Below are 9,233 nucleotides of genomic sequence, written 5' to 3'. Positions count from 1 at the left end.
TTTGACATTGAGTCTAGTATATCATACAAATGCAAACACAAAGGCCAAAACAGGCAAATTGCTCAAGGAGGTGGCTGAAAGAAGGCTCCAAAAAAATTTGGATGTCAAATGTAACCAAAGTACAACAACCCTGTATAAGAGCATTTATATCGGGAAAAAAACTAATAACAAATAATAAACTGCCCATAAAAAAAGATTATGGTTGTCTTACTCTAAGTATGGATAGCTTCTCGATTTATCCCAATATGTTATCTTACTTCTTTTTAAGCATGTCAATTGTGTTAGAATTCTCGATCCCTTGAGGTAAGTTATTCAATATTTATTGGAGAGAAACTCTCTGTGACACCCTAATCTAGAGTTGTCCCTTGTGGAAGCAGTAGATTGACTGTGTATTAATAGCTCGTGTGTGTGTGGTCATCCCATCCAGAGGTTGAAAATTTTAAACCCTTCAATCACAGTCACCCTATACATGTGTTCCATCCAATGTAAACATATTCGATAAATCAAGTCTCTCTTCATAGCTCAAGCCTTGTGTGCCAACAAGAGTTCTGGTGAGACTTTTCAATGGGGAGATTGGCTCACATTCGCGGCTGGGAGTTGGGAACCACAGAAAACCTAAATTGGTGACCCTTGTTGCATCCAGGAGAGTAATACTATTCAACTTGTAAGTAAAACAGGGGTTGTATTCGAACCCAAAAGATCATGCAAGTAAAGGTCATTCTCCATTCATTTGTCCATGCTGCAATCATATTAAAGTTTGTCTGGAGCATCTCCCTATCGCTGGGGGATTCCCAACAACCCATTAGCTTCAAGTCATCTGCAAATTTGCTAACAATCCCATGGATAGCCTGTTTCAATTTATCGATAAAAAGTGAAAAACTATGGGGCCCACTTCCTTGAGGGACTCCACTTTTCACACCTGCCCAATCAGAAAATTTTGCATTCACCATAACCCTTGATGACCTATCTGTGAACCACACTATTCTATCCAATTCAGCAAGTTGCATCCAAGCTTGTGCAAAAATGCTTTAAGAGTTTACCATGTTGGACCCAATCGAATGCCTTCTGGAAATCAAGATGAATTACGTCGATGTTTTTGTCATTTCCCAAAGCCTTAGTGACATGATCATAGAAGCAAAGGAGGTTACTTACACATGACTTCCTTTTCCTGAACTCATGCTAGTTTTCTGACAATTCATTATCATGTATCCACTTCAATTGCCTTTTGATATAATAATTTCCAAAATTTTTTCATCAAACTCACTGGATAATAATTCGATATGGTGTGTTTCTCTACTACCATTTAAAAAAAACAGAATAACATTAGCAAGCTTCCACTCTCCTGGGATGATATGCTCAGCAACACTTCATTTGTAAATCTATGCAACTGGCCCCAACAGTTCATTAGCACATTCTGTTGTATTATCACTTTATTTAAATCAAGAAAAACCTCACAAACACACACAGAGCATATACATTGCTTTCAGTTCTCCTTCCCATCCAGATGGCTTAGACTGCCCTATTCTTTGGCTGATGATGATTATTACACATCTCCCCCCCCCCCTTTTTTTTTTCATAGGTTGAGCCTGTTAGGGGGTGAACAATCCTCCCACTTCTAGTGACATAAGGTACCCTGACAGCTGAGCTGTCACTCAAATTTGATGGAGTTGCTGCAGGACAGTGTTCTAATGAAGGAAAGTCCAATTCTTCTTTCTCTGGGTGGAAATTGGATGATGGGATAAGATGTCTCCTAATTTCTTCTATAGATGTTATTTCCCGATTTAATCAGATAAGATCTTAGGAATGAAGTCTTTTTTTAGTACTACACTAGTAGCTCTTCTGTCAGTTTTCCATACTACTTCTAATACAAATACAACGCCACAACAGACAAAATGCCCATAGAGGTGGCTGAGAAAAAGATGCCCATAATAAATATGGATGTCATATATTTCAAAAATACAGCAACCCAATTAAAAACTAAAATTATAAACAATATATACACATGATAAAATACCATACAATGCCCATAATGTATTTATGGTTGTCTTATTCTAAGTATGGATAGCTTCTCGATTTACCCCAACATGTTTATCGTATTTCTTTTTAAACGTGTCAATTGTGTTACAATTTACTACCTCCGAGGGTAAGCTATTCCACTTTATCATAACAACCCTAGTAGTGGAAAATTCTCTGTGACACCATAACCTCGCATTGTCCCTTACCAATCGATACTGGTGTCCCCTTGTAAAAGCAGTCCATTGGCGTTGTACTAAAAGTTCATGGTACATTCTATCCATCCCATTGAAAATTTTGAACACTTCGATTATATCTCCTCGACAATACATTATTCTCGTCTATCCACTTCACAAACTGCCTTTTGATGATAATTTCCAAAATTTTCGAGAGGGAGCTCGTCAAACTCACTGGACGATAATTGGACACAGCTTCTCTACTACCCTTCTTAAATATCGAAACAATATTAGGAAGTTTCCAATCTCTTGGGACGATACCCTCAGCAACACTGCTCCTATATATCTGTGTGACTGGCCCTAACAATTCATTAGCACATTCCCTGAGGACCCTGGGATAAAATCATCTGGTTCTGGTGCCTTGCTTGCACATACATTTTTTTAGAAGATTCTGGACCTCCACGTCTTCCACTTGAATATCGTTGAGGATTTTATTTCCCCATGCAACACCCGTATATTGAATACCATTATCTCCATTAAAAACCAATGTGAAAAAGTCATTGAAAGCACTACACATGCCTACATTGCTCTCTAACCTAGACCCTCCTATCGAGAGGAGGCCAACTGTGCCCTTACATCCATTATTGACGTATCAAAAAAATGATTTTGGGTCGGAGCCAATGTTACTGCCATCTTCAACACTCTTCTTTTATCAGCAAACAATGATAGATCACCTCGTCCACTTTTATACTCTCTGAATGCTCTTTTCTTTTCAAGATAAAGGTTACGCATGCTATCCGTGAACCATAGAGGGTGCGATGTAAAAGGTGTATGACTTTCAATGGTTTACATAGAGATGTGAGGTGAGAATATTCTCCTGGATGTAAAAATTGGCGAATAATTGAGAATACTCTTTTTTTCTTTTAAATAATTTAATTTTTTTTTTACTAATTTTGTTTATATTGTGAAATATAAATCAGTTTCCATTTCCTGAAACATTTACAACAAAACAATTTTTGGTATAATCACCCCCAATGACAACTTTTAGTTCAAGAATATTCTTAGAATATTCTCCAGGTCATGATGAGAGGTTTTAAAAGTTCGGTTATAATGATTTTAGAACCCTTTAGATAAAACCTTAAAAAATTATTTTAAAATTAGATAAATTTTCAGAAATAAGTTTAAAACAAAAGAAATTGAACCGAAGTTGATTGATAAAGAAAGATATTTGCATATAATCACCTTCATTCTAAGATACAGAACTGTTGTTTTCTTCAATGCACATGCACTTAAATTCTGTATCACTCACATTTCTTTAAAAGTTGTGCAAATCAGCCAGTTGTGGTTTAATTTTCTTGCTTTGAAACTTTAATATTGTGGTGTCTACAAACTTCAATATTCCCATCATCTTGTGACGGGAAGAGAGACGGGTGAGTCCGAAAATTTACAGAGAATATTCTCTCAAAGGATTAATATTATAAATTTCTAGAAAATATTCTTATCAAAAATAATTATTATTCTCAAGTTATTTATCAAGATTATTTATTATAATAGATGTTATTACATATATTCTTGATAATACTCTCTGGATATATTTCAGTAACTGTAGAATATTCTCATCGAGGAGAATATTCTCTGGAAGGACTATTGTTAATAACTTCAGAATAATTCTTATTATTTTCTATAAGAATATTCCTCAGTAATTTATGAAAGTAATCCTTCCACACACACAGAATATTCTCAAGGATATTATACGTAACTATATTATAAATAACTGGAGAATATTCTCATCAAGAATATGAAAGTCCGACGTGAATCAGACTGCAAGCTAAACCTGGACTCGTCGGAAAACATCACACAAGCCCACCGTGACAATGTCCACATTGCATGTTCTCTACTCCAGGCTAATCGCTGCCGACAGTGAGTTGCCGTGAGCGGAACACATCTGACAGGCCTGCGAGCATATAAACCAATATCTCCCAAACGTCTGTACACGGTTTGCCTTGAAACTGTGGTACCCGTGGCTGCAGATAGCTGACGAGACAGGTCGGATGCTGTGCTCCGTCTGCTTCTTTTGGCAGTTACTGCCAAATACCGGTCTTCATTCGGCGTTGTAACTCGGGGGCGACCTGTACTGTAACGTCTACTGACATTTCCGTTATCTTGGAATCGTTGCCAAAGCCTAGAGATGACACTTTGGGCAATTCCGAGTTCCTCGAATACTTCCATCCGAGTACGCCCACATTCCAGGTGGCCGATAATTCTACCACGTAAAAAATCATCCACATGCGTCCTCTGTGTCATAACTATTCGCTTATGGCACTGAGCTCCTTACAGAACTCTTGTGAACAATTTCACTTCTTTGCCACCATTCCTTATATACCCCCCTCTTACACTCTCGTCATTGTGACGTACTATCGGCATCATCTGGTGGCTTCCTGAAATTTGCATATCATTCTTACAGATGTGTGTGTGAATTCTACAGGTGAAATTTTTACTTTAGATTTCGATTTCCGTGTGATTCTGAATTATCCTTAATTTATGGACATGAGTGTAGATAGCTTGGCTCTGATAAAGGCTGGTGACTCACCCATAGAAGCTGCGACTCACACTTTGAGAACAACTGACTTGCAGTACACGGGTATTAATATTTTATTCAAAAGCTACGTGAACATCTTTAATGTTTGTGATACATACGTAAATAATTTTAATTTTTTTAAATTTGTAAGTCTGTTCGAGGACCACCTCTTCCATCATCGCGAATAGGTTGAGGACTCAGTTTTCTTCATTAAACTCGAATATTTACGTTGTATCGGTTTTCACGAATATCGGATCTGTCGAATTTTTTTCACGTGCCACTTCGCTATATCCGGGCTCGACTGACACATCACTGGATTTGTTGGTTCATATAGATGATACGTTTATTTCATTATCATCTGAGATAGTTGACAGTAAACCAATATCTGGTGGGAAATCTTTTATCCAATATTGCCTCCTCATCAATGTTTGATAAAAGAGTTATGCTGATGCACTTCCTATCCTGCACTGTGACGTATTAACTCTTCAAAAACCTTTTATTTCTACGGGCCGCAACTAGATATCTTGTCACCCGGGGCAAGTCGGCATTTTGTCGCCCCTTGTAATGTAGAAGCAGTTAAAAGGTGAATTCGGCACCCACTTCTAGTTCAGCGCCCGGGGCACCAGACCCGCCTGCTCCCCCCTTTTTGCGGCCCTGTTGCTACGTTACCTTCTCTCCACTCCCTTCTCTGGGGAGAAAAAAAGATTCTTTTCTGTGTGTATTTCTGGATTAAAAAAAAAAAAAAACTTGATTTTCTATCATATTTATTGTTGAAAAAAAACCGCAAGAATCTATAACTAGGCTGAGGCAATCGGGGCACTGTCCCAGGGCTCCGAGCCGAATGTGGCGCACAAAAATTTACACTTACTAGGGGTCTGTTCATCCAAAATTTGGGTCCGTTTTCCGGACCCTTCACATAATTCCGTATCCGAAAAATGAACCCTTCACGAAATAAAAAATAATGAATACATAAATTTGAAATTTCATTTCTTTTGCTATAGATCAACTAGAATATTTCGCTTCCCACAAAATTACTCATTTCATCCAGGTTTAGGTTCACTTGTATTCAAGGCCATTAGTTAGGGTCCCGACATTTCCAGAGGGGTGCGGGGTCATCATGCGCTCAATGCGTGGAGAGGCGGATGAGTGGGCAAAGCGCACTCGGCATCATAGGCGGAGATAGACTTGGAAGTCTGGGGGGCACGATGATGATGATGTGTCAATTCATCTATACGTATATGGATTAGATCAGTCGACTTCATCTTTGATGCTGGGGGGCAATGGCCTCCATGCACCCCCCCCCCCCCGTATCTCCGCCCATGCTCGGCATCCCCGCGCGCCATCTCATGACGAAATAAGTTTTACTTAAATACTTATTACTATTAATTCATCAATAAGTATCATTCACACTAGTAATTATAATTATTAAACAATTATTAATTAATCAAGATGGTTGGGGTAACGATTGAGTTAATGATGTTAAATTAATTAAAACGGGCTTTAACTGGTAGGAGTAAATTAATTATGAGCATCAATTACTTAAATAGCATCCAAAACTCATCATGGTGGTTATTTCGTTTGTTAATTCATTATTTTTTTATAATTAATGAATTATTATTCATAAACTAATCATCATCAGGAACTAATAAGTTCGTGATGATTAACTGATTCATTTAAAACGGACTTTGACTAAATCCGAAATGAAAACGTTTACAAGCGTTTTTTGGACTTTCACCAACTTGCTTTGGTAAAACCCGAGTCTTTGGGATTTTACCGCTACATATAAGACGCAATATTACAAGTAATATGATGAAACACGGGCAATTTAGTCGCTAAACTTTTACTCTGAGCGTTGTATTCCTCAACTTCTTCATAAACTGACATATTCATTATTCATTAAGTTGCGTTCCTAGCTAAAGATGTAATGCATCAAAATAATTAGCTTCTTCCGCAAATTACTCCATCCAATGCAATCATCCACATAAGTTTCATGTTTTTTAAAACCGAGGCCGTTACAGAGGTTGCAAATGATAAATTTCCTATAGCAAATGGTAAAAACATTTCTTCATCCACAACTACTACCAGCAACAGCACAAGACTAAGGCCGGGATTACACTATAAAAGTTTGATAAAAGTTCGTTCATAAAACTTCAAAAATGCAACCAATAGGCGGATCAGTTAAGTTCGCTCGAATGTAACAGATGTATTTATTGGTTACATTTTTCAAGTTTTATGAAAGAATTTTTATCAAAGTTTTATACCAGCCTAACGAAGACTGACAAACGGACGAAAACTTTTGCAAAAACAATTTCATATAAATCTTTTATATAGTGTAATGTGGTCCATTTCCTTCATAAAATAAATTAAAAAAAAAAATTGAATACAAAATTTATAAAAGATCTTTGCCAAGTTTTATAAAAGAAAATTTATCAAACTTTTATAGTGTAACGCCGGCCTTACGATCTAACCACTGTACTAATTGCGGTTATAAAACACCTGTAAAATTAAGCATATCTATCATTAAACGTCGCCAAGTATGTTGGCGTCAATCAACAATCGTGCCAAATAACCAAGATCATATCCTGCAAGCAAGCTCTAGTGAAGTTGAGAGGAAAAAACCTTCTCCACTCCCTATTTACTGACGTCATAAAATGCGGCTTTTTCATTGGTTGCTGGTTTTGGGTTCTAGGTCTACCTAAGACGCCTTCGTATTAAGGAGTTCTAGGTCTAGAGAATCTCTAGCCTGGACTTCAACTTTTCCCAGAAATCAATATTAATTTGTAAAAAACTATTTTTTTTCGTAAATTTTGAAGTAGGGGTACTGACTAGGGTGACCATATGTCCCTTATTTCCCGGGACAGTCCCGGCTTTTTCTGTTTTTCTGGCTGTCCTGACTTTTTTGCTAGAATGTCCCGGTCTTTCACGTATTTCTAACGAAGTCAACTTGACTTTTTCTTCAAATTAACGAATAAAATTATCTTCCCAACTCAGAATATATGCTAGGATAATTATGATTACAAATAAGAATATTCCTCTCACATATTTGTAATGTTTTTATTTTAATTCACTGCAATGAAGTAGTGCTTCATTCGCTCTCGATTGGCGACTTTTCGTGATTTTAGCACGAGTTGGTATTACTTACTTTTGGTATCACTAGGGCCGGGCTTAGGAATTTCGCGGCCCGGTGCAAAAGATTTTTTGCGGCCCCTTTAAAATATTTTATGCAGTTGCTCCCCAACTCAAATTTTTCGAATAACGAACATAAATCTTGAAGGGAAAAAAATTGTTCAGAAAGAACTCATTTTGTTACTCATTTTTTTCCATCATTTCAGGAGCGCGTTGATAGTTGAGATCCAATCAAACGATATATTGAGAGGGAATCGCACTTTAATTAATTTGATAACATTTATAAATGATTAATAATAATTAGCGTGGTCCACCTGCCAACACTTCATCGTCGCTCGAATCATGTTGAACAAACATTTCTTACACTTTTAAAGCGTTTCATATCATCTTTATCAAATATATGCTGCAGTTCGATAACTTTGATCATTTTTCGAATCTTTTATTGCTGTTTTTGCTTAATTAATATAAATAATAGAAGTGAAGAAATCAAGTACTACGATTCACAAAAATAAAGAACATTCTGAAACACGTTAGAACTGTATTTTTGAAAATGCAGATTAATTAAGAATTCTCTTATGAGCTCTCTAATTGTATCCTGCTTACCGTTCCCACTTTAAAAGTTTTCTCGCTGAGTATGACTTATTTTCGTAATCTTAACTTCTACTAACACTTATCGAAATTTCCCGTTTAAAGCGTTTTCTCACCTACAACATTTTTTTTTTATGAGTTTTTGGTAACTTCTATAAGTGGGATTCACTATGTACGGGCTCTCCAATGTTATTACTTGTTTGAAACAAAGAGTTTCTTGAGCCACAAATAAAATCCAATATTGTGATGTGTTGTCGATTCAAATTCGAAATTCAAAAAGACGCCTGGTATAGGTTGTCGAATATTAGTAACACTAGATGCAATCAACTTAAACGTCAGATATAATTTATTTAATAGTTGGCAAGCACATTTTCTTACCAGAGAATGAACTATCGGGGCTGCAGGCAACGTAGCCTACATCCTAAATTTTTGGACCTTTGTGCTCTTAAATGTTTTTATGCATGAACTCTCTGTTCATGAAACAAAATATCTAATGCCGGTACTGTACTAAAAGAGTAAATAGATTGAGAAAAAAAAAATCAGAGAGAGATTTACTTGAGATTGTGTTACTTTTTTTCTGGAAGTTCAGTAGTAAAGATTGTCAAAATTTAGAAATCATACATTGTATGTTCTCTTTCGGAATATATGAGAGAATGATTCATAGATGGTGGGGTTAGAAAATTTCGAAGAAGTTCTCAAGCCTCTTAGGGAAACAACATGACAGTTCAGAGGTTCTCAGGAAGCCATGCAAT

The sequence above is a fragment of the Pholcus phalangioides genome, unplaced genomic scaffold (genome assembly GCF_987345545.1).
Source record: "Pholcus phalangioides strain wild (caught in Gottingen) unplaced genomic scaffold, Ppha-v1.0 ptg000017l_1, whole genome shotgun sequence".
NCBI lineage: Eukaryota > Metazoa > Arthropoda > Arachnida > Araneae > Pholcidae > Pholcus > Pholcus phalangioides.
This window is presented reverse-complemented; position numbering follows the sequence as displayed.